This window comes from Thalassophryne amazonica, chromosome 3, assembly GCF_902500255.1.
Source record: "Thalassophryne amazonica chromosome 3, fThaAma1.1, whole genome shotgun sequence".
NCBI lineage: Eukaryota > Metazoa > Chordata > Actinopteri > Batrachoidiformes > Batrachoididae > Thalassophryne > Thalassophryne amazonica.
The window spans coordinates 95242467-95269386 of record NC_047105.1 but is presented as its reverse complement, the minus strand read 5'-3'; the positions used below and the strand labels follow the sequence as shown (position 1 = coordinate 95269386).

At 40.4% G+C, this 26920-nt stretch overlaps 1 long non-coding RNA gene across 1 annotated transcript; it reads right to left on the bottom strand.

Moving 5' to 3' along the window:
* Positions 1–741: 741 nt before the first annotated feature.
* On the bottom strand, positions 742–23567 carry LOC117507296. The gene is made up of 3 exons (XR_004559670.1): positions 23557–23567; positions 7447–7458; positions 742–1186 (listed from the first exon to the last, which is right to left on the bottom strand). It is a non-coding gene; the product is annotated as an uncharacterized LOC117507296 (long non-coding RNA).
* Between the last annotated feature and the right edge of the window lie 3353 nt (positions 23568–26920).

Sequence of the window (26920 nt, the reverse complement as noted above, 5' to 3'; positions counted from 1 at the left end):
AACTCAAACAGAAACTCATGATAAATGACTTAGGTATAGAAAGGGTAAATTAAAAATGATTTCTTGGGGTTATGTAATAGTCACCAAATTATGCTGGACGTCACACATAAAGGACATTAAAGCAGAAGAGTCAAAGTAATTGCAACACCATACAAACTAAGAGCTCAGAAAGACATTGTACACCTTGTACCACTACTTCATACACCCATACATCATTTACTGTGTGGAGGTGTGAGAGAATACATACAAATCAAACATAGGACTAATATTCCAAGAACTGTCAATAAAACCACTTACAGAGAACCAACCAACCCACTCTTAAACTGAAGGGCTTCGTTGACCACAGAACAACTCAGAACATGTAAGGAGTTAAAACAAACAACAACAACAACAAAAAACAGGTTCCAAACATCCCAAAATTTGTTCCACATGAAAGAACATAACCAAAATACAAGGGGTATGGAAGCCCGTTTGTGCCACTTGAAAAAACGTTTTTTTGATTAATTGCGAGATAGTATCTCACAATTCTGACTTCTTAGCTCACAATTCTGAGTTACTATCTCGCAATTCTGACTTATTATCTCACAATTCTGAGTTACTATCTCGCAATTCTGAGTTACTATCTCGCAATTCTGAGTTACTATTACATGGAATGATAACCATTGTTTTGTGTACATTTTTATAATAATAATAATAATAATTCTGATGATGATTAGGATACTCTGAATAAATTCATATATTATATACAGACATAATACATATACAGACAATAGGAATGGACGCTAATTTCAACAGGGTCCTCAAACGTTCCACAGTGATTCAAGCTGCATATTAATTTATAACGTCAATGAATAAAATTAAAATCATTTAAACAAATAAACACTAAAACAAACACCATCGTGTGATGAAACGTCATAAAATAAACATGATAATGTCAGACGCTTCGTTCCTACTGAACAAAACCAGCCAATTAGTGCTCGTAAATATGAACATATTCTGTTCACTCCCACATATCTGGAGACAACGTGAGATAGAATAAGGATCATATTGATTTGTGTACGTTTTTGTTGCGCAAACTGTGTATCTGTGCTGTTAAATGTGAGTTTAAAGGCGACAAGGTTCAAATGCGCGTTGCCGTGAAGGGGGTGCTTTTCACGGCAGGGGTGCTGAATCCGGCACAACACGGCTCAAGCGATGCCTTGCTCGTAAATCTACGCCACCACCATCCATGAGTCTTAACAACAGACGGACAGTTTCTCTGTCCGTGGTTATGCCAGCCATCCAGCACTTCTGGTGCATCCATCTGTAGCCGTGTTGTTGACCCGACATCTGTAGCTGCTGATGGATGAACGCCGCCACCTCGACAACATCCGTTTTATTTCGCCTGCGCCACAGATGGTTCCTTGCCAAAGTTCTTTGTAAAGTTCGGAGGCTTATTTCAATGTCATCCTCCTCATGTAATAGCGTCCGAATCTCACTGTTTGTGAAACCACACCGAAAATAGCTTTCAATGATCGAATGGAATGACCATGTAGTGGGCAATGCATTTCGTAACATAAAGTATCTCAGAATTGCAAGATAGTAACTTAGAATTGCGAGATAAGTCCGAATTGTGAGATAATAAGCCAGAATTGCGAGATAATAAGTCAGAATTGCGAGATAAGAAGTCAGAATTGTGAGATAATAAGTCAGAATTGTGAGATACTATCTCGCAATTAATCAAAAAAACTTTTTTTTCAAGTGGCGCAAACGGGCTTCCATAAAGGGGAATGTATATCTGCCAAAAAAAAACCAAAAAAAAAACAGCTAACACACAAATGCAAAAACTCACTGCATCCCTTAGATGCAATGAGTTGGTAAAATGAAGAGAAAAATCACTACATAAGTTCAAACAAATCTTTAAGAGTAATACATTGAATGGATGAACTAGAACATACACTCAACAAAAATATAAACGCAACACTTTTGGTTTTGCTCCCATTTTGTATGAGATGAACTCAAAGATCTAAATCTTTTTCCACATACACAATATCACCATTTCTCTCAAATATTGTTCACAAACCAGTCTAAATCTGTGATAGTGAGCACTTCTCCTTTGCTGAGATAATCCATCCCACCTCACAGGTGTGCCATATCAAGATGCTGATTAGACACCATGATTAGTGCACAGGTGTGCCTTAGACTGCCCACAATAAAAGGCCACTCTGAAAGGTGCAGTTTTATCACACAGCACAACGCCACAGATGTCGCAAGATTTGAGGGAGCGTGCAATTGGCATGCTGACAGCAGGAATGTCAACCAGAGCTGTTGCTCGTGTATTGAATGTTCATGTCTCTACCATAAGCCGTCTCCAAAGTCGTTTCAGAGAATTTGGCAGTACATCCAACCAGCCTCACAACCGCAGACCACGTGTAACCACACCAGCCCAGGACCTCCACATCCAGCATGTTCACCTCCAAGATCGTCTGAGACCAGCCACTCGGACAGCTGCTGAAACAATCGGTTTGCAAAACCAAAGAATTTCTGCACAAACTGTCAGAAACCATCTCAGGGAAGCTCATCTGCATGCTCGTCGTCCTCATCGGGGTCTCGACCTGACTCCAGTTTGTCATCGTAACCGACTTGAGTGGGCAAATGCTCACATTCGCTGGCATTTGGCACGTTGGAGAGGTGTTTTCTTCACGGATGATGTGAAGGAGATGTGTTGCACTGCATGAGGCAAATGGTGGTCACACCAGATACTGATTGGTATCCCCCCCCAATAAAACAAAACTGCACCTTTCAGAGTGGCCTTTTATTGTGGGCAGTCTAAGGCACACCTGTGCACTAATCATGGTGTCTAATCAGCATCTTGATATGGCACACCTGTGAGGTGGGATGGATTATCTCAGCAAGGAGAAGTGCTCACTATCACAGATTTAGACTGGTTTGTAAACAATATTTGAGGGAAATGGTGATATTGTGTATGTGGAAAAAGTTTTAGATCTTTGAGTTCATCTCATACAAAATGGGAGCAAAACCAAAAGTGTTGCGTTTATATTTTTGTTGAGTATAGTTATAAACAGGATGTGCCTTGTTAACCTGTGTTGCTTTGTTCCCACACAAATGTTTTACATGATTTGATTGATAATGTATAAAAAATGGGTGCGATTAGGTGACTTCATCCTGTACTCTTTTGAACATAGAAAACAGAATATTATATATATAAAAAATTGAAAAAGTTCTATATTTCTGCCAAATATTTTTTATATTACAGCCTTAACCGAAAATGGTTGAAATTCTTGTTTTTTTCCTCAAAATTCTAGACACAATACCCCATACTAATGAGGTGATTTTTTTTTAAGATTTTTGAAAATTTATTAAAAAAACAAACAAAAAAAAATCACATGTACATAAATATTCACAGCCTTTGCTGTGAAGCTCAGAACTGAGTTCAGGTGCATCCTGTTTCCACTAATCATCCTTGAGGTCTTTCTACATCTTAACTGGAGTCTACCTGTGGTAAATTATGTTGACTGGACATGATTTGGCAAGACAGTGCATGTCAGAGCACAAACCAATCATGAAGTCAAAGGAATTGTCTGTAGACCTCAGAGTCAATATTGTCTCTAGGCACAAATCTGGGGATGGGTACAGAAACATTTCAGCTGCTTTGAAGGTTGCAAAGAACACAGTGGCCTCCATCATCCGTAAATGGAAGAAGTTCAGTTCCACCAGGACTCTTCCTAGAGCTGGCCATACATCTAAACTGAGCTATCTGGGTAGAAGGGCCTTAGTCAGGGAAGTGATCAAGAACCTGATGGTCACTCTGTCGAAGCTCCAGCATTCCTCTGTGGAGAGAGGAGAACCTTGCAGAAGGACAACCATCTCTGCGTGGCCAGACTGAAGTCATTCTTTAGAAAAAGGTACATGGCAGCCCACCTGGATTTACCAAAAGGCACCTGAAGGACTCTCAGAACATGAGAAACAAAATTCTCTGGTCTGATTGAACTCTTTGGCACGAATGCCAGGCATCATGTCTGGAGGAAACCAGGAACCATCCCTACAGTGAAGCATGGTGGTGGCAGCATCATGGTGTGGGGATGTTTTTCAGCAGCAGAAACTGGAAGACTAGCCAGGATTGAGGGAAAGATGAATGCAGCAATGTACAGATGCATCCTGGCCTTAGCGGTCACCACGACCCTGCGATTAGCAACAAAGTTTCACAACCAACTTTAAAGGCATGTTTGTCTTGATTTAATGTTATGGTCTTGGTACACGTTAAAAGATACCAATGTGGCTGAAAACAGACATACTAGTCTTCACCTATATCTATCAGAACCCAAAATTTCACAGATAAACACACATATAGTCTTGATGGTGATGCTTTCAGTCAGGTCAGTGCTAGAGACAGCAGCATGCCCCCGAGCTGGATGTTAGCTCCATGGAGAAACAGGTGGCTGAGTTTCTATGGTCCAAGGGGATCGAGTTGGACTGTGATAACATCAAGGCCTGCCACCCTCTGCCCAGGAGAAACACCAGTGGGAAACGAGCTGTAATACTCAGGTTCACAAAGAGAAAATACAAAATCGCTCTGCTGAAACAAGGAAGAAAGCTGAATGGAACAAATGTCTTCATGAATGAGTTCCTAGCCAAACACAACTCTGATATGCCTGGAAAGCATGACAACAAAAAAAAAAACAGAAAAATACATAACACATGGACTTCAAATTGCAAAGTATTCATAAAACTGAACGGGACCCCCGAGGAAGCCAGAGTGATCTACATACGAAGCAGCACTAAACTGGACAAATACCAATGAATGTCACTGGATTATACTGCATCATCGTGGTCTAGACTGGATAGGACTGGACTGGACATGGAGGTAACAAACAAAACACAACAATGACTTCATGCATCGACAGAAAGCATTATACATCTGGGTACATGAACCACATCACACAGAGGATACGTGACTATGAGCAGCTGGAACTGAAAATTTTTGAGTACACCAATCACAGCATTCTGGACTTGGAACAGGGTATTGACACGGACAGTAATTTTTTTTTCTCCACCATTAACAATAATTGCTGCTACTACACAGATGATCACTACAACCAGGATATTAAATCTGTGGATAAACTATCATTTATTCATTTTAACAGCAGAAGCTTGTATGCAAATTTTTAAAAATAAGGACTATCTGAATACTTTTTCACAACCTTTCAATATCATTGCAATATCAGAAACATGGATGAATATTGAAAGAGGAATAGACTTTCAAATGGAGGGTTATGAACTTACATATAAAAACAGAGAAAACAAAGGTGGTGGAGGAGTGGCTATATATATCGATAAAACATTAGATTCCAAGGATTATAGAGGGAATGACAACTGTGGTCGATTATGTTCTTGGATGTTTATCAATTGAAATCTGTAAGAAAAATAAAAACACAAATATTATTGTGAGCTGTATATATAGAACACCAGATTCTAGCATTGGAATTTTCAGTGAATGGATGGAAAGTATATTTTCAAATATAGGTAGCAAAACAGTTTTTATATGTGCAGATCGGAACACTGACCTGTTCAATGCCAACAACCACAAACCTACAAATGAATTTATTGATACAATGTACAGCATGTGCTACTTTTCCCAGAATCACAAGACCCAGCAGGATTACATCTACTTCTGCTACTCTCACTGACAACATATTTACAAATGATATTGATAATAAGGCAATTAGTGAATTATTACTCAACAACATTAGTGACCATCTCCCAGTAATTACAGTTAATATATAAACCTGGGAAAAAAATAGACAAAAATAGACTACGATGAATTAACAGAGGAGTCCTGTCTATAAATGCACTAAGAAAGAACTGCTGGAACAGAATTGGGATACAATATAGAATAACAATGTTGATCCGCTTACAATGAATTCTTAAAATATTTACTTATTATATGTTTGACAGGACTGAGCGGAGGCGAGGCACAGACAGAGGCTGGACACAATGCAGGCTCACAACAGGACATATGATTAAAGGTGGTTTAATTCAGGCCTGGTTCGTAACAGGAAGGCAGTCCGCGGAGCAAAAGTACCGGGCAGGAACAAGATAGGGACGTGGTCAAAACAAGCAGGGTCAGTACACGAGCAAACAGAGTTGTCAGGGCTGAGGCAAAAAGCAGGATCCGGTACACAGAGCTGAATCAAAAACACGGCTTGGCAAAACAGGACTGAGACAAAGTGCTGGTACGTGAATGAATCAACAAACAAGCAGGGAGAAAGTGAACTGAAGCAGTTTAAATAGACCGGGGATAAATAGATAATGAGTGCACGTGGTGGAGGACGAGCCTTGAAGGGGGCGTGGTCAGGTGTAAACTAAGCGGACAAAGACATGCAGAAAGGCAGTGACAAATGGGCGTGGCCAAACAGTATGAGAAAGTGCAGGTGCAGAGAGTGCCATGATCGAGAAAAGACTGATAAAAATGAAGCTGGGTGTGAACACGTGAGAACTGAGAAGAGTGCAGACACACAGCAGACGAGAACAGGCTGAGACAGACAGGTGCAAGTGAGCAGTGAAGAGATTACAGACAAGACAACTGAAGATCATACAAAGAAAAACATGACCATGAATCTAAACTTGAACAGGGCTGAAAAGCATACCAGAACATGATAAACAGAATGATGGGAAATAACACACCATGACAAAACTGAGTGGCACAGACAGACAAAACTATAAGAAAAACGGAAACTAAGTGATAATAAAACCTGGCATCACAGTACTACAAATTACAGAAATGAGAACAGCAAAAATAGGCAAACAATAACTAACTGATAAACCATGAAAACACAGACTGATAGAACAAAACTAGAATGGAACTGGAACATCGCTGAAGTATAAGAGTAACAAAGAAAGTGCCAAAGCAAAAATAGAACATAGAATAAACACAAGATGAAAATGGCAATTAATAAAACAAGGCTGGGGCAGAAGGAGCAGAACCAAAGAAAGAGGGAAAGTAAGGACAGAAGCCTGGAACTGGGCGGGGCATGACAATGTTAAGCACTGTCCAATTAAGAAATACAACAAGAAACTGGCATATAATATTTCTCCATGGATGACAAGAGGGTTAAAAAATGCATGTAAAAAAAAAAAAAGAATACACTATACAGAGATTTTATTAGACAGAGAACTATAGAGGCAGAATGCAAATATAAAAAATATAAAAATAAGTTAACTAATATTGTAAGAGCAATTAAGAAAGATTATTATTAGAGGATATTAGAGGACAATAAAAATAATATTAAAGGAACATGGAAGGTACTAAATAATGTTATAAGAAACAGCAATATTCACAATAGTTTACCTATTTTATTGACAAGAATATAGAAAATTATAACATGGATGAAGTAGCTAACAGATTTAATGAATTCTTTGCAAACGTTGGACCTGAATTAGCAAAACAAATCCCTGATACTGGGAAATATAGAGAGTATATGCCAGAGAGAAATCGTTGTTGTTTATGCTGTGACAGAACAAGAAATACTGGATATTGTCATTGAAAGTAAGAATAAAAAAATCTACAGATTATAATGATATTGATATGTCACTAGTGAAAAAGGTACCTGAGGGCATCTCCAACCATTAGCATACATATGTAATGTTTCATTTCAAACTGGTTCATTTCCAAATAAAATGAAAATAGCCAAGGTCGTACCTCTACACAAAACTGGGAACAAGCATCATTTCACTAATTATAGACCAATCTCATTATTACCACAATTCTCAAAAATACTGGAAAAACTTTTTAATAACAGATTGGACTCATTTTTAGAAAAACACAACATACTTGGAGAGAATCAGTATGAATTTAGGTCAAATAAATCAACAACATTGGCAATAATTGTGTTATGTGCCGACGCGGGTTGAGGAGCGGACCTGCGTCTGACTGAACCCAGCTCTAAATAACCAGAAAGCGGTTCCAAAAACAAAACATTTATTTCCCTTTCTGTGTAATAATTGTGTACAACATAATATATGGTTTGTCTGGCGGAGTGAAGGACGGTGCGCTCTCCAGCGCCCAAAGGGATCGAAGCCCGGCGCTTCCGGATTCAAATTCACCGCCAAACACCCCCCAGGTGGACACGACAAACTGACTCTGTGAAGGATAGAAGAGGTGAGGTAAGTCAACAGCTACAACTAATATCCTTCAAAAGGCACACACTATCAGCAACATTCAGGTCTGACTTAAGCTTTGCTGTAATGAGCAGCTTCTCACACAGGTGGAGGATCACTCAGTACCGCACGCCACGGCCGTGAGAAGCGAGCTGCAACAATTCTCATCAATGTTCAAATATACTGCGTAACAAATACCAATTACTATTAACACACTTATTCAGACAATCATCACTCTGATGTGTGCTGACAGCATGTGTCCATCACCTCCTCCTTCACAGGCACGATGTGTCAAACCCAGGCGCGGATCCTCCGCGTCTCACAAACGAGCGTCCAAGGGTACGAGTTCCCGGCAATTCTGCTTGAACCACTCATGCTTAAAATGCAGAACGCCATCTAATTATCTGCTTCAGCTGAAGTCCTTCAGTCTGCACGGGAGCAATCTCCACAGGTGCTGGCGAGTCAATTAGGCCTGCACGTGGACATCCTTCCACAAGTGCAGTCCATCATGTTGATGAGGGTGAAGGATTCTTCTGCCAGCACCGTCTCCACAGACAAAAACCAGTTTGCATACCACCTGGAGAGCAAAGAAAAGAAAACAACACAAAAACATCCAGCCAAACCCCCCAACACACAACAAATTGAAGCAATAGAACTAATCACAAATGCTATAGACCACAAAAATGTACTGCACGGGTGTTCATAAATTTGAAGACAGCATTTGACACAATCAACCATGACAGTATTAATCAGTAAACTGGAAAGAAACGGTATCAGGGAACTAGTGCTTGAGTGGGTCTAAAGCTATTTAAGTGGGAGACAACAGTTTGTCAAGTTGGGTAATTGTTCCTCATCATGTCTGGACATTATTTCTGCGTCCTCCAGGGGTCAGTATTGGGCCCCAAACTCTTTATTCTGTATATCAATGATATGTATAAGGTTTCTAAGCTACTGCATTTTGTACTATTTGCTGATGATACCAATATTTTTCACTCAGGGGATAATATAGTACAATTGCAGGAGGAAATAACTACAGACATGAACAAATTAAAAATATGGTTTGACAGTAACAGGTTATCATTAAATTTAGGTAAGACAAAATAATGTTATTTGGAAATTGCAGAATGAACACACAGGCAAAGATAAAAGTAGAGGGGGTAGAAATAGATGACAGAATTAGCTTGAAACCACATATTAAACATATACAAAGTAAAGTCTCAAGAAACATTGCAGTAATAAATAAAGCAAAGAAGGTCTTAGATGGCAAATCACTCCACACTCTATACTGTTCACTAGTCTCTCCTTATTTGCAGTACTGTGATGAGGTTTGGGGCAACAACTACAAAACCTCATTAAGGTCATTAAATATCCTACAGAAAAGAGCAATACGGATCTTTCTTAAAGCTGGTTATCAGGATCACACAAATGCATTGGTTCTACAATTACTCAAGCTTACTGACATTGTGCAATACCAAACAGCACAAATAATGTTCAAAGCAACAAATAATCTATTATTATTATTCAACAACTGTTTAATCATGAAGGGGATTACAATCTAAGGAGAAAATGTAACTTTTAATCAAGATTTAGTACAACCAGAAATTGTTTTTGTCTGTCTTTTGTTTTGGGTGAGACTTCTGAATGGATTTAGTGTGGAATTGAAGCAATGTTCAAATATGAGACAGTTCAAAATGCTGTATAAAAATAGGATTTTCAAAAGGTATGAGGATGAAAGAGGTGTGGCCAGTCACTAGGTGCTTTAGGGGCAAATGTTTAGGTTTTGTTTTGTTTTTTTTAACTATTTTTTGTTGTTTTTGGTTATTTCTACTTAATTCTTTTCATTCCTTACTTTGGCTAGCTTTGCTAGTCTTTTTGTGGCATTTCTGTGTATTATGTTTATATGGTACATGTGGATTTATATTACATGTGCTGATGGATGAATGTATTTGACTATGTGTGTATATTTATATGTATTAATGCATATATCATGTGTATGGATGAATGTATTTGACTATGTGTGTATATTTATATGTATTCATGCATATATCATGTGTATAAGTTAATTATGTTATGCAGATCTGGCTGCATCCCTGTGCGACCCCGAACAAAAACCGGGAGCAGCCGAATGAACAACACAACACTTAAGGACAAGGGGTGGGAGGTAAGTTGTACTTGCCTTCTCACTCCTTATGGAATATCCATTGATTATGGTTTCTTTATAATTTATATTAGTTATTGTTGTATTTATTTTGTGCCTTGATATCGAAATAAACTTTCAAACAACAACAGAGCACACACTGACGGACTTGTGACTGACTACAATTCTGATGATTTCCCTGGTATGGCTGAAGGTGAGTCACTGACCACAGCTGGAGCGTAGACTGAGACACAAACAGGACAACTATGAAGGCCAAAGTCTGAAATTCATGATATGCTCACTGACAGGTGTGATATTTGCCAAGGAGACCAGGAAACACAATGCTGTAAATAATGTAGGGTGCCAGATTCTCTTACTGGTTTAGTGAGGTTTTGGGTTTTATTGTGTCTGTTTCTGGTGGTACTCACCTGAGTGTCACGTTATTCCTAATCAGCCATCCATCTGTGTGGTTATTTTCTGTTTTCTGTTCAAACATTGGTGTCACGCATAGATTGGAGGGAATCCATCTCTGTACATGATTCATCGTCCTGATCTCTTTGCAAACCCGACACAGTGCACAGTTTTGACTTTGAATCTACAACCCCAATTCCAATGATGTTGGGACTTTGTGTAAAATGTAAATAAAAACAGAATACAATGATTTGAAAAGGTCACAGGAGCCTGTCTACTCACTTGGACAATGGGTGTGGCTCTCCACCCACCATCTGCCCCTCCGGGGTCTGCCAAGGAAGCTTGCTCCCAGGTTTGTTGGTCCATTTCCCATCACAAAGATAATTAACCGGGTTTCTGTACGCCTTCAGTTGCCCAGATCCTGAGGATAACACTCCCACCTTCCACGTCAGCCAGGTGAAGCCTGCCCGTGCCAGTTCCTTTATATGGCCCTCCAGCCGTTCCCACCGGCGTCCGTAGCCGGTACGTGGACAGTGGGCCGGTCTTTTCGGTGCGGCGCCTCTTGGGGTCTCAGTGGTGTGGGAGGGGAGTGCAGTATCTGGTGGACTGGGAGGGGTACGGGCCGGAGGGGCGCCCTTGAGTCCCTTCCCGTTTCACCCTGGACCCGGACCTGATCACGGACTTCCACACTCGGCATCCTGACTCCCTTGGGCCGTCGGGTGCTGGCCATTAAACGGGGGGTCCTGTCATGTACTGTGTGTTGTCCGGTTTTCTGCCATGTCTAGTTTAGGTCTTTGTTTCATTTTTGTGCTGTTTAGGCTTTGTTTTTATGGTCTGATTAGTCTGGATTTTGGATTGTGCTGTCTCTGTAACTTCTCTAGCTGGGTGCTTCCTGCTTGGGCTTTATCTGTCCCTATTTCTCTTGTCTGTCTCTCTTGGTGCTTGGTGGGGTGTGTTGCACTCTGTTTGGGCCACACCCTGTTCTGGATCTTTCCACAGGTGTTTCCAATCTGCAGCTCATTACTATTCGCCTGATCGTTGCACCTTGTGCCTTCGCTTCTAGCTCTGTTTCACTATGTTCTTCAAGTACTGCTGCCACATTGTTGTTTTGACCACCTGCCTGTTTATAACCGACCACGCTATTTGTCTGATGATTCTGATTTGTTTGTGTGTTTGGGACTGCCTCTCGTGTGTGCCGGACCTCACTTGATTTATTCAGTAAAACCGTCTCTTTGACCCAGAACTACTGTGTCAGAGTCCCGCATTTGTCTCCAGCCTTCTCTGTTCGACAAATCTGATACTGCTTATTTCAGCAAGACAATTGCCAAGCTCATTCTGCCACGTGTTACAACAGTGTGGGCTTCGTACAGATAAGAAAAGAGTGCGGGTACTAGACTGACCTGCCTGCAGTCCAGACCTGTCACCCATTGAAAATGTGTGGCGCATTATGGAGCGAAAATACGACAACGGAGACCCCGGACTGTTGAATGATTGAAGTCGTACATCAAGCAAGAATGGGAAAGAATTCCACCAACAAAGCTTCAACAATTAGTGTCCTCAGTTCCTAAATGCTTATTGAGTGTTGTTAGAAGGAAAGATGATGTAACGCAGTGGTAAACATACCACTGTCCCAGCTTTTTTGAAACGTGTTGCAGGCATCCATTTCAAAATGAGAAAATATTTGCACAAAAACAATAAAGTTTATCAGTTTGAACATTAAATATCTTGTCTTTGTGGTGTATTCAATTGAATATAGGTTGAAGAGGATTTGCAAATCATTATATTCTGTTTTTATTTACATTTTACACAACGTCCCAACTTCATTGGAATTGGGATTGTAACTATATATTCAAAACATTTTTCTTTGGGGGTTTTGTTTTCAGTTTTTGTGTCTGTCGTTCACCTGCCTAGCCTCTCTGGAAGGGTCAAACCCATTGGAACTATGTGTTAATTAGTAATTGATTACAATGTAGCTACATCATTTAACAAAATAGCAATCCTGCAATACCCAAGAATTTCTCAGAGATGAAGTTCCAAAGACATCCAATCATTGCCTTATAGAGCACTAGTTGGCGTCCAAGTCTTACAATCATAGAGTAAGACAAGAAGCACAAGAACCCTGTTCATTCTTGCACATAGGCATTAATTAGCAAACCAAAGCCCTCTATCCATCGACCTCATGACTCTGTATGATGTCTGGGATTAAAAATTAGACTACTAATATTCAGACCATGGGCATCCTTTATCAACCATTCATACACACAGAATTGTGCTTAAGCAATGCACATGCACATACTTGCAACATCATATGTTCTTTATTTCCTCAGATTAACACAGTTTGTAATTATGTTGAGTTATAAACAGACATATGGCCTCATTGGTATCAAAAGGCACCCATGTGAACTACACAGCAGCTTTTGACCTCATCATTTAAATAAAAATAAATAAATAAAAACCTTCACCTTTGTCATCAAGAAACACCTTAGTCCCCACCTATTACCAAAAGGAACAAATCAAATAGTTTACTGACTCAGTTCTAAATCACATGTTTGATATTTCATCATTTAAATATATTACTGGCGGTGATACATGGGTAGATAATTGCCATCATTTGGAGGTGTGCAGTCCTATCTTCCATACTGGCATGAAATAAATCACGCCCCTCCTTAAATTATATATTAAAAGTGTGCCCAGACCGCCTTCCTTTTTGATGCTCAAATTTGATTAGGAGAGATTTTATCTTAATAAAGACAGGACTGCAATGATGTCACAGGAAAGAAAAGGATTGTGGGACAACTGTAATGATAAATATTTGTCTATTTATTTTATTAATTGGAAAGTTTTATGAAACTTGTGGTGGTGAGTGTATTAAAGCTTCTTAAACCTTATTAAAATTATGTTCAAAAGTGATTTAGAGGTTATGTAGCTCCTCTGAAAAAGAGAGCTTTAAATCAGAAGTGTCTGACTCCGTGGTATAACTCACAAACTCGTAGCTTAAAGCAGATAACCCGTAAGTTGGAGAGGAAATGGCGTCTCACTAATTTAGAAGATCTTCACTTAGCCTGGAAAAAGAGTTTGTTGCTCTATAAAAAAGCCCTCCGTAAAGCTAGGACATCTTTCTACTCATCACTAATTGAAGAAAATAAGAATAACCTCAGGTTTCTTTTCAGCACTGTAGCTAAGCTGACAAAGAGTCAGAGCTCTATTGAGCTGAGTATTCCATTAACTTTAACTAGTAATGACTTCATGACTTTCTTTGCTAACAAAATTTTGACTATTAGAGAAAAAATTACTCATAACCATCCCAAAGATGTATCGTTATCTTTGGCTGCTTTCAGTGATGCCGGTATTTGGTTAGACTCTTTCTCTCCGGTTGTTCTGTCTGAGTTATTTTCATTGGTTGCTTCGTCCAAACCATCGGCATGTTTATTGGACCCCATTCCTGCCAGGCTGCTCAAGGAAGTCCTACCATTATTTAATGCTTCAATCTTAAATATGATCAATCTATCTTTGTTAGTTGGTTATGTACCACAGGCCTTTAAGGTGGCAGTAATTAAACCATTACTTAAAAAGCCATCACTTGACCCAGCTATCTTAGCTAATTATAGGCCAATTTCCAACCTTCCTTTTCTCTCAAAGATTCTTGAGAGGGTAGTTGTAAAACAGCTAACTGATCACCTGCAGAGGAATGGTCTATTTGAAGAGTTTCAGTCAGGTTTTAGAATTCATCATAGTACAGAAACAGCATTAGTGAAGGTTACAAATGATCTTCTTATGGCTTCGGACAGTGGACTTATCTCTGTGCTTGTTCTGTTGGACCTCAGTGCTGCTTTTGATACTGTTGACCATAAAATTTTATTACACAGATTAGAGCATGTCATAGGTATTAAAGGCACTGCGCTGCGGTGGTTTTGAATCATATTTGTCTAATAGATTACAGTTTGTTCATGTATATGGGGAATCTTCTTCACAGACTAAAGTTAATTATGGAGTTCCACAAGGTTCTGTGCTAGGACCAATTTTATTCACTTTATACATGCTTCCCTTAGGCAGTATTATTAGACGGTATTGCTTAAATTTTCATTGTTACGCAGATGATACCCAGCTTTATCTATCCATGAAGCCAGAGGATACACACCAATTAGCTAAACTGCAGGATTGTCTTACAGACATAAAGACATGGATGACCTCTAATTTCCTGCTTTTAAACTCAGATAAAACTGAAGTTATTGTACTTGGCCCCACAAATCTTAGAAGCATGGTGTCTAACCAGATCGTTACTCTGGATGGCATTTCCCTGATCTCTAGTAATACTGTGAGAAATCTTGGAGTCATTTTTGATCAGGATATGTCATTCAAAGCGCATATTAAACAAATATGTAGGACTGCCTTTTTGCATTTACGCAATATCTCTAAAATCAGAAAGGTCTTGTCTCAGAGTGATGCTGAAAAACTAATTCATGCATTTATTTCCTCTAGGCTGGACTATTGTAATTCATTATTATCAGGTTGTCCTAAAAGTTCCCTAAAAAGCCTTCAGTTGGTTCAGAATGCTGCAGCTAGAGTACTGACGGGGACTAGCAGGAGAGAGCATATCTCACCCGTGTTGGCCTCTCTTCATTGGCTTCCTGTTAATTCTAGAATAGAATTTAAAATTCTTCTTCTTACTTATAAGGTTTTGAATAATCAGGTCCCATCTTATCTTAGGGACCTCATAGTACCATATTACCCCATTAGAGCGCTTCGCTCTCAGACTGCGGGCTTACTTGTAGTTCCTAGGGTTTGTAAGAGTAGAATGGGAGGCAGAACCTTCAGCTTTCAGGCTCCTCTCCTGTGGAACCAGCTCCCAATTCAGATCAGGGAGACAGATACCCTCTCTACTTTTAAGATTAGGCTTAAAACTTTCCTTTTCGCTAAGGCTTATAGTTAGGGCTGGATCGGGTGACCCTGGACCATCCCTTGGTTATGCTGCTTTAGACGTAGATTGTGGGGGGGTTCCCATGATGCACTGTTTCTTTCTCTTTTTGCTCCGTATGCATCACTCTGCATTTAATCATTAGTGATCGATCTCTGCCCCCCTTCATGGCATGTCTTTTTCCTGGTTTTTTCCCTCAGCCCCAACCAGTCTCAGCAGAAGACTGCCCCTCCCTGAGCCTGGTTCTGCTGGAGGTTTCTTCCTGTTAAAAGGGAGTTTTTCCTTCCCACTGTCGCCAAGTGCTTGCTCACAGGGGGTCGTTTGACCTTTGGGGTTTTTACGTAATTATTGTATGGCCTTGCCTTACAATATAAAGCGCCTTGGGGCAACTGTTTGTTGTGATTTGGCGCTATATAAGAAAAAAGTTGATTGATTGATTGAAACTTAAGGAATGTGCATGTATAATATATATAATATAATAGGAATATGTATGCATATACATACACACACATTTTTTTTTGGGGGGGGGGGGTCCCCTAAATGTAACCACACACATGCAACTCAATCTCTGTTTTACTAAAGTTGATTGTCTTTGCTCTCATAGCTGTTATTCTGGTGAGAAACACAAACCACAAATGTGTATTTTGTGACCATATACGTATGGTTAATTGAGAGCATTTTTTAAAAATGAAAATGACCACGAATGTGCATGTGCTTTAGAACATGTGGGATTTATCAACAGCTGATAATTAATTATATGCATATGACAGGTATGTGCCAATTTGATAAATACTAAAGGATTATTAACTGAGTGTGAGGTCTGTACAGGAAAATATCAGACCGGGGTGTCTCGCTGGCGCTCGGCCCATGCAAAAAACACTGAGGCCTGATATCCCCGTACAGACTGAGCAGACAAGGTTAAGACAAGGTTATATTATATCTATAAACAAGCAAACTTACAGTATCACCTGAATATGCTGATGACGGTGTTGGGCTCGTTCGTTTTCTTCACCTCCATGAAGAACTTGCTAACAGATGGTCTGGTCGTTAGCTGGTAAGCTTTTCAATCTGTGTTTTTTTCCGATGCTGTTTAGATATTTATGGGGTATGTTCATGTCCGTCTTAGTTTTTCTAGTCATGTTTTTAGCTTCCTGGTTTGTAACAAAATACGCACTGCAGACCGATTGCCATGGAAACTGGTCCGATATGGGAAAATATCTGACCGGTAATCAGCCAATCAGAGCGAACGCAGCATGGCAGCCACATAAAAAAAGTTTTTATTTATTTATTTGTACTTACATATTAGTACAATGATATTTAGAACCTTTTCTACACACAGGGGGCCCAGAATTTGATATCAGGTCTGTGCTTTACACTACTTGTCTATGTCCTTGGCCAAGACACTTTCATCTCCATCCCAGTCCACCCAGCTGTTATCTTTCTGAGTTATGACCAATATATACAATATTGCTCTAAAGCCCCGGTCACACGGCACTAACAAAGGACACTGAAGTCAAAACGAAACAAGAAATCTGTGCAGCTGTCTGTTGCGTACAGCCTCTCCAGCCAAAGACGGCATGCGAACTGGCGCACAGACGTCGGACTTGGGAGGTTGGACGAAGTTGGGTAACTGTCAAACGGAACGCTGACGGTACGGGAATTACGCAAACGCTGAGGAACCATCAAAACAAAAAGCAAAATGGAATACGGACGAATTGAAGATGTCATTGGGATTTGTACAGGAACGAAACTGGATGACGGTTAAATTATGTCTCTGAAAGTCAACATAAGTCCAGATTTATTGTTTCATTTTGGTTTCAGTGTCCTTCATTAGTGGCGTGTGACCAGGGCTTTGTTGCTAGGAAAGTTCAACGACCAAAATACCAACATTCTGGGCACAATGAACATCTTTTCGCTATTTGATTTCTTTGTGCAACTGACATTGTTATTCAAGCATTCAAAAGGCTATTCTTAGTGCCACACAACTCCAACCACACACGAGAAAGTTTCTTGACAGTTCTTGTTATTGAAAGAAACTGCGTCTCCCTAACCGGATAGACTTGTGACATCATCATGCATGCGTGCACGCGCTGTCTAACAGGATCTTGAAAATCCCCCATTGTGTTGCTAGCATTGCCCAAGCAGAGGGTCAACCCTTTGAGTCTGGTCTGCTTGAGGTTTAGTCCTCAAATCATCGGACAGTTTTTCCCATACCACTGTCACCTGTGTGCTTGCTCTTGGGGTTGGTAAGGTTAGACCTTACTTGTGTGAAGCGCCTTGAGGCAACCTTGTTGTGACGTGTGTCATGGTTTTCACATTCTATCAGAATAGTGGAATGTTAATGTTTTAAGAATACATGTTGGACAAGCGCAGTGACTCAAAAAATAATAATTATGGACAGACTGTTTAGACACTGGCCGTGAAAATATTCCACCCTGTTAGAGACACATACATGGTTATCACCAGCCTGCATCCTCTCTGCTCGTCTTTTTTGAGCCTTTTTTTTTGTAACTTAGCAACGATCAATATTTACAACAGTGAGGAACATGACCCAGCTTCCTCTGTGGTTCAGGATGTCCTGGGTGCTTGTGTTGTTAACCTATTCCTGTCCGCCGTTTCCAGCATGAAATCATTTTTCTTGTTATTCTTTGTCACCCAGCAGGTCTTCAGTAGACGCTTTGCACTCACGTCTTTGTCACGTGACTCCTTGTTTACAGCACATCTTTGTGATTTGTGATACTTGGATGTGTCATGTTTGATCAGTAATACTTTGCATGAATTATACCTTTAAACTTTATCTTCAGGCTTGCCATCATGGTTAAACTTCCCAGTCTTAGTCATTTGGACATTTAATGTTGCTGTCAAATTATTGTCAAATTACTATATAAAAAATGGCCTAACAAGGTGGAAAGCAACATAATAGGGTGTGACGCCAATGCCAACAGGTTCTGTGCTATGATAAAGAACTATTTCAAGAACTCTGTGTACGAACTGCACAAACTCTGATATCAAACAACTGAGAACTCAGTCCAGCTGTATCAAGTCCTGCTTAATTGGCCCTGTGCTTCAACACACAGCACTTGACCTCTGACCTGTGGAGACAACTTATGAACTATGAACTATTGCTGAACAGTGAAGTGCATTTCTTAAGAAGAAGAACTGTATTTCCTGAACCCTGCAACTGTGAATGTGTGAGACTCCAGCATTACGAGTGCATTCACTCACCCTGTCTGTCTTTATTCCCCATAGTTCCTGGTTTCGGAGGCAAGCGTTCCACCTTATCCTGGTCCTTGAACCCTTAGTTGACATTCTCCTTCAAGACTGACTCAGAATCCTGCAGCACTCAGATTTCCACTGCTACGAGCAGGCTGACTCTCACATCAGCAGGCCACCTTTATGTCATTCTTTAGTGCTAATAAATCTCCTTTCGTTCATATTCCGTCCTGTTTCTTGCTCCCTTGCATTTAAGTCCATCGCCAAGTACTGGTCCAGTCCCGCCTGGACCCCTAACTGTAACATATTTAACTCTATTTGGACTGGGACAAAATGTTATCCCAGCAGAGTAAATTTTACTGTGTATAAGAAAAGGTAAGGTGCAAGCCTTTCAGTGCAAATATAAAACTGAGTAAACCACACACAGATTTGAAAGGTCTGGGGAAGAAAAGAAAATAAACAAAATTTAACAGAATGACAAAGGTATATCCAGAGCGCAAATTAAAAAAGAAAAAATCGACTAATGTAGTAGCAAAAAAGAGATAACATATTAAAAAAGTGAAAAGTGTGTACAAAACTGTGGCTACATCTGTGGCAGTGGATACTGCAAATAAACAAATATTGTACTCATTTCAAGTGTGGCATGTGACCTGGCTATTTGGTCCCAGTGCTATTCAAAGCTCTAACAGCAGTTGGGTAGAAACTGTTTTTCAGTCTATTTGTACTTGTTTTAATGGTCCTGTACCATCTGCCTGATGGCAGCAGCTCAAACAGAGAGTGTCCATGGTGGGGTGAGTCCTTTAGGATGGTGTTGGCTCTCCTGACACAGTAAGAGCATGACGGTCCTCCAGTGTGAGTAGAGGGCACCCAGATTAGATTAGATTAGATGAGATTTTAAAAAACAGATGATAGCGATCTCATAATCATTTTTCGTATCACATTATATGTCCGTTATCACAGTTACATCCCACAAATAACAGTACTTAATTTTTGAAATGATGCAAGTCGAGTCTTGAAACATGCACTAGTGCTGCGCTTCACTGCATCCATGACATCATGGAAGCATGGCAACCACCCAGACAGACAACCAGTCCAGCCCCACATCTCTAAAATAACCATCCAGCTGCTGCAGCCTTTTTTTTTATGTTGGGGGGGATTTAACAGATTGAAACGGCGCTTACCAGTGCTCTTTCATTTCAGAGTTGATCTGGGCTCCTGCTTATTTTATTTTGTGTGCCAGCTGTTGTATCTTTAACATCGCAACAGTCTTGTCTATTTTCTCTATGACATATAGCACAAGCTGTTATTCTCCATTCATTTTTCAGATAGAATGGAAGCTTTTATTTTTTGCATTGTTAATTTTTTTCAGATAGTGCAAATTCTGCACACTGTTGCAACATTCCAACAGAAAAAAATGCAAAAGGTTAAAATCCTTTTCTATTTTTAGCTTTGACCACAGGACAGTTGGCTGCCTGTGACAGTTGTGCCTCTGTTATTTTACATCCACTGCCAAAAAATGCCATTAAATAACCTTGTTTGGGGCTCAAAAGAAAATAGCTCTTACTCACACTGCAATGCTGCCCCCTAGTGAACTGCTGACAATAATAAAGACAACCTCCTTTGTTCTTATTTCAAGTCTTCAGATGTTCTCTAAAATAAAAGTGTGTTGTAGAAAATCTCCATTAGAAATTGAGCACTCTTTCTGAGGAAAAGGCTGAGTATATATAAGTACTCTGATGGTGTATTAAAGCTACAGTGTGTAGGATTTAGGGGTGTTTATTAGAAGAAAGGGAATATGCATTCAGAAGCATGTGTTCATACCTACAACAACTAAGCAATGTGTTTTCATCAGCTTAGAATTTCTACAGATCTACATGGGAGCAGGCCCGCACATGGGGGAAGCACGCCCCCAAACGGAGGGAGTGGGCCCCACATGGAGAAAGCCGGCCCCCACACAGGGGAGCAGGCCCTCACATGGAGGGAGCAGGATCCACACAGAGGAAGCGGGCCCCCACACAGAGGAAAGAGACCCCCATACAAAGGGAGCAGGCCCCACACAGAGGAAGGGGACCCCCACACAGAAAAAGCGGGCCCCACACGGAGGAAGAGGGAGGAAGCGGGCCCCACATGGAGAGAGTGTGAAGCGGGCCTCCACATGGTGGAAGCAGGCCCCCACACGGTGGAAGGGGGCCCCAAAATAGAGGAAGCGGGCCCCACACGGTGAAAGGGGGCCCCCACATGGAGGAAGCCAGCCCCCACAAGGCTGGGAGCAGGCCCCACACGGAGGAAGAGGGCCCCCACATGGATGGAGCAGGTCCCACACGTAGGAAGAGGGCCTCCACATGGAGGGAGCAGGCCCCACACAGTGGGAGTAAGCCCCACATGGAGGAAGAGAGCCCCCACACAGAGGAAGAGGGCCCCCACATGGAGGGAGCAGGTAGTCCATAAAAGACATAATGTACTCCGTCTTTTCGCATTTTTCAGCACAGCAGGAAGACTGAAGAATAAAGATATGAAATCACTGGTTGCTTCTGTCTACTGCGCAGGATCTTTGTGAAATAGTGAATCATATATGTTGCTTAGCAGAAGAGTCTCCAAAGGAGCATGGATCCCTGTTGACCAAGTAGCGAAAATGTGAAGGAGAAACAAAATCATAATTTGCAAGGGTGTAATGTGATCTGCAACTTCAGCACTAGATCACATTAAATGCTACAAACTGTTGCTTTTAAAGTTGCAAAATTGCCAGGTGTTTTTTCTGTTTTTTTTTTTTAAGGATCGCAAAGTCTGATCTGTTCCTGGAGTCTGTCGTCAAGCTGGCAGAAAATGATGCAGGGCATAGTCACACATTATTTGTTTCGTTGTTTGGTGCAAATTGTTGTATTGATTTTGTCCATCTGTTTTTTTTTTTTGGCTGGAGGTTCAGTGGCGCTTGAGTCATCGTTTTGATGCTGACAGAACAACAGCTTCTGTTGAGCTTGAAATGTTTCCTTCTCCTTATTTGCTTTGCTTCTTCCTCCAATGCACGTTGCTTTTGTTTCTGTTCCTCCAGACCATGCTGCTCTTATGACGCTGAGCTGGTGCCTACAAAGCAGTATTTTCATCCTTTACTTGCCAAAGCACTAAGCATTACTTGAATTACTGCAGTTAATTTTTTGTGTGACAGTTTTATAATGCTATCATATTGCTTAGTGACAACTTCACTCTCGACATTAGAACCCACATTACAGTTAAGAGCAGCCTCTCATTGCTGATTTTCTGCTCCAATTGCATCATGACTCCAAAAGAGGTAATTGGGCCCAAATGGTGTCAATATTTTACACAGTTATGCACCAGATTTTTGCCGATTACAAGTGACACTGAACACAGCACCGTGACACGGGAGCTACTGTGCACGGTCACAACAGTGTGTGCAGTCTGTGCACTAATGTCTGTGGCCACACCAAGATGTTACTACAAAGCTAAAATGTATGTTAACATCTGTAAACTGTCTTCTGCTGAAGAGTGTGACATGCCTTTTGTGGGTTTATGAATGTAGATGGACTGTATTTCTGTAGCACTTTATGTTGCTCTAAAATCTCAATGTACTTCTCTGCATTAAAGCTGTCATCAAGTCCCCTTTGCCAAGGACACTGACACAACCCCAATTCATGACAGACCCTGAATGGTGCTGTTTGTATTTGGTTGGGAGCACACATTGTCCATTTCTTTCAAAAGCTATCTGGAATTCTGATTCAACTGACCACAACGCACGGTTCCACTGTGTGATGGTCCAACCTAAATGCATCTGAGCCCAGAGATGTCAGTGCTACTTCTGGTCAAGGTTGCTTCTTATTTTGCACAGTTAAATTTTTCCAATCTTTCTCTGAGAAACATTGTTTTTAGACATAAATAATTTTCTCATACATTTGTTGACAAACTGGAGTTCCTCTGTACATATTTGCTCCTCAAAGACTCGGACTTTTGTGGATACCTGTTGGCATCACCCATTTGAAATAACATTTTACTTATTATGTCTGCCAAGGACGTTAATAAAATCACCTGTGTTTATTTATTTGTCTGTCTATTAGCAGGATTACATCAAAACTACTGCACAGATTTTGACAAAATTTTCACCACAGATAGATATGAGGTCATGGAAGACAACATTAAATTTTGGAGTTTATCCGGATCTGGATCTGGATTCTGGATCAAATTTCTCTTTATATAGGCTTTGAAGGATTACATCAAACTACTTCACAGATTCTCAGCAATTTTGCACCATAGATAGATATAAGGCCATGGAAGACTCCACTGAATTTTGGAAGTGATCTGGATCCGGATACAGATTGTGGATCAAAATTTCACTTTATGTAGGCTTTGAAGAATTAGGTCAAGACTCCTTCACGGATTCTCACCAAATCTGCACCACAGATACATATTAGGCCATGGAAGACTCCATTAAATTTTGGAGGTGATACAGATCCAAATTCTGGATCAAAATTTCCCTTTATATAGGCTTTGAAGAATTATGTCAAAACTACTTCATAGATTCTCACCGAATTTGCACCACAGATAGACATTAAGACATGGAAGACTGCACTGAATTTTGGAGTTGATCTGGATCTGGATCCGGATCCTGGCACAGGATTTCTCTTTATATAGGCTTGTAAGGATTACATCAAAAGTACTTCATAGATGCTCACCAAATTTGCACCACACATAGATATTAGGGTAGGGAAGACACCACTGAATTTTGGAGGTGCTCTGGATCCGGATTGGTGGACGTCAGAAATATTTGACTGTTCTTTATTTATTTATTTTACCTCATTACTCACCCTAAATTGCTCAACCACAACTTTTTTGTAATGTATTGCAGGCATGAAATGAAGCTAACCACACAGTAGTGTGTTACTACTGTGCTGAGTGCACAGTAGTAAGCAACATGATATTGTTAACGTAACATATGTCCCATTCCTACACTTTGGAACCCTTGCATCTGCTTGTGTTCACTTTCCAGGTGATACCATTTAAGTCTGTGAGGGTTCAGGGGTTTTGACATTGAGACAGTGGGACATTGAGACTGAACCTCAGTCTTTGCTCAAACTAACAAATTTCTTCTCAGAACATGTTATACAGGATTTAATGACTACAGACCTGTCGCCTTGACCTCTGTGGCTATGAAGACCTTCGAGCGCCTTGTCTTCACATACCTCAATGTCATCTCTGACCCACTCCTGGATCACCTACAGTTCACCTACAGAGCCAACAGGTCTGTAGATGACACTGTCAACACGGCCCTCCATCCTCCAGCATCTGGACTCCACAGGAACCTATGCATGGATTCTCGTTGTGGAGTTCAACTCTGCTTTCACTATGATCATCCTAGCCCTGTTGCAGGACTAGCTCTTTCAGCTTGGTGTGCCTGACTCCACCTGTAGGTGGATCACTGACTTCCTGTCCAACAGGAGACAGCATGTGAAGCTGGGGAGGCACGTCACAGACACACAGCCCATCAGCACCAAATCCCCCAATCATGTCAATCATATCTCACTGTTCTGCTGATTAAAGTCACTAACGAGGACTCTTGTCTTGTTGCGGGCAAGAAATGAGAATCGTCCTCCATTTCACACTGGACAGTTTTTATTCGTTCCTCATTAACTTTTCGTGGGGCAGGGGTTCTCTAGTGTGGGCTGGACCATTAATATCTCCTACTTCGCCGGTTCGAATACTGAAGTTACTGTCCCTCATGAAAAGGAAAAAAAAAAAATAATATCCTCCGTTTGTTGTTGTGGGACTTGACTGATTAAATATCATTCCTCCTAATGCATATAAATATTTTATTCATTTAACAATGAATATAGTTTTGTCTGACTCTTTTTAATTCTTATAGATGTGTTTATTTCTTGTCTTTTCTTATTGTTTATGCACTAATAACACCAGATGAAATTCCTTGTATGTGCGAACTTACTTGCCAATAAATTCTATTCTGATTTTGATTCTTATAGCACTCAGTTGTCATGTAGTGTAACAACAATGGCCAAGCATTTCTTGGCCTCATTCACGAGGTGATGCTCGATTAGCATCACCTGCTGCTAAGCATTTGTGCCACAGCTTAAAATACCTGTCAATTTCTTTCATAAATATCACAATGTGTTGTTATTCTGGAGTTCAAGCTGGTTAACTTCATCTTCATCTACCAGTTTTTCTGTTGTAAAACACTCTGAACAATCGCATGCCAGAAAGGAGAATTTTCTGATCAAGACCCCTGGGCCTCTATTCGCAAGGTACCTCTTAGTGATGTCATTCTGGGAATGACGTAGAATTCCTTGAATTCATAGACATTTCATAGAATTTTCCCTTGGTAAGAAAAAAGTTGTTCATAAAGCACCTTAGGCCTTAAGAGAGCTCTTAAGGTGAAAAACTGTTAAGAGGAGGGAGGACGACTTTTAAGAAGCCTGAAGGGCCTTTCACATTGAATACATGAGGCCAATCCGTCAACGCCTTCCAATCCGTCGGATGCGCGTCCGACGTGTCTGACGCGTGACGTCACGCTTCGCTTCAGAAGTGGCAAGGGGGCGGAGATTGCTACTTCACACTCTGGCTGTCTCCACAACCTGAAAAAAGTTCAACAATCGCCATCTTGAATTTGCGTCGCCTGAACCAAAAAACGTTTTAAAAAACAGCAGTAGAACGATTCTCCCATCACCCTGCTGGTAGAAGCTTTTTTTAAGCTACTTTTTCGGAGTGACGCAGACCGAGGGAGGACTGACGACTTGGTGGGATATCAATCGAACTGCGACAGCGGGCCGACCTGCACAGAGAAGCCGGCCTTCAGGCATCATTCCTGGGCAGACCGAGGCAGGCAGCCGGGGTGATGGAGCAAAGCCACTCAGTCCGAAATCTCCCACTTTTTGGATATATGCGAAGTCCCAGTTTGCCCAACACAGTTTAGTTCTGCAGCTTTATCGAGGTGAGAATAAAATAAAAGTAAAACGTGATGTTTCTGCACTGCTGTGAAGGTTTATTGATCAGCTAATGTTAGCTTAGCTTTTTAGCACAGTTGATCTGAGTGAACACTTTAATTTGTAAATGGTTCAGTCTTTCTTATTTTTACCAAATAAAGCTACAGCTTTTTTCGGAGACCACAAATTTCAATTTTAAATAACTTATTTTTTTCAGGCATTTTTTTCCATTGTTTTTTTCCTTTTTTTTCTTCTTTTTTTTATATATAAACTGTTTAGTGTTTCTTTATATTTAAAGAAATATTTTTATTTGTCCCAATCAGGAACATTTGCTGTGCAGACAACCAAACTTCCATTGATGAGCGGAACACCATGAAGTCCAGTCGAAAGAAAACATCTCTGCTCTTCAAAATAGGACAAAAGTGTCTACAGCAACACCACCAGAGTTCAAAGCTGCAGAAGAGACCTTCATCTGGTCCCGAGAATCCAGCATAACACCACCTGCTTCTAAATAAAAGGCTCTTTCAACAGCAACTATTTTATTATTTTTAAAAAGCTGTTTCATTTTATATTTTAATAATAAATGAATGGATCATTAAAAATGTCCACGAATCAAAGTCAAAAGACATTTGCACAAGTAGAAGCTCTCCACTTATTGCGCTCAAATTCATATTTTAGAAATGACTCTGTCCTCATAACAACATTAAAGGCAATTACATATTTTGGCGAAATTACAAGTTGAAATGACTATAAAAAAATTCATCATGAGGTTTATGTCACAGAAATCCAACTTTACAATCACAATTTTTACCAATAATATGGGTGTTCCAGCAACAAGTGGTTTAATAATATGTGACATCACAGATCACTTGCCCGTGTTTACTCTGTGTGACTGCGAACTAAAGAAACGCTATGAGGAAAGGAGGATTACTTACAAACGAAAAAGAACTGATGAAACCATTAATGTTTTTATCAACAGTTTGAAAGAACAGGATTGGAGCTCAGTCATTTCTGAAACAGATATTGATACAGCATATGACAATTTCCTGCATACGTTTGTCTCCCTGTATAATAATTATTGTCCAGTTAAAGAATATTGTATAAAGAAAAAAATCTACAAATAGTCCTTGGCTTACAAAAGGCATA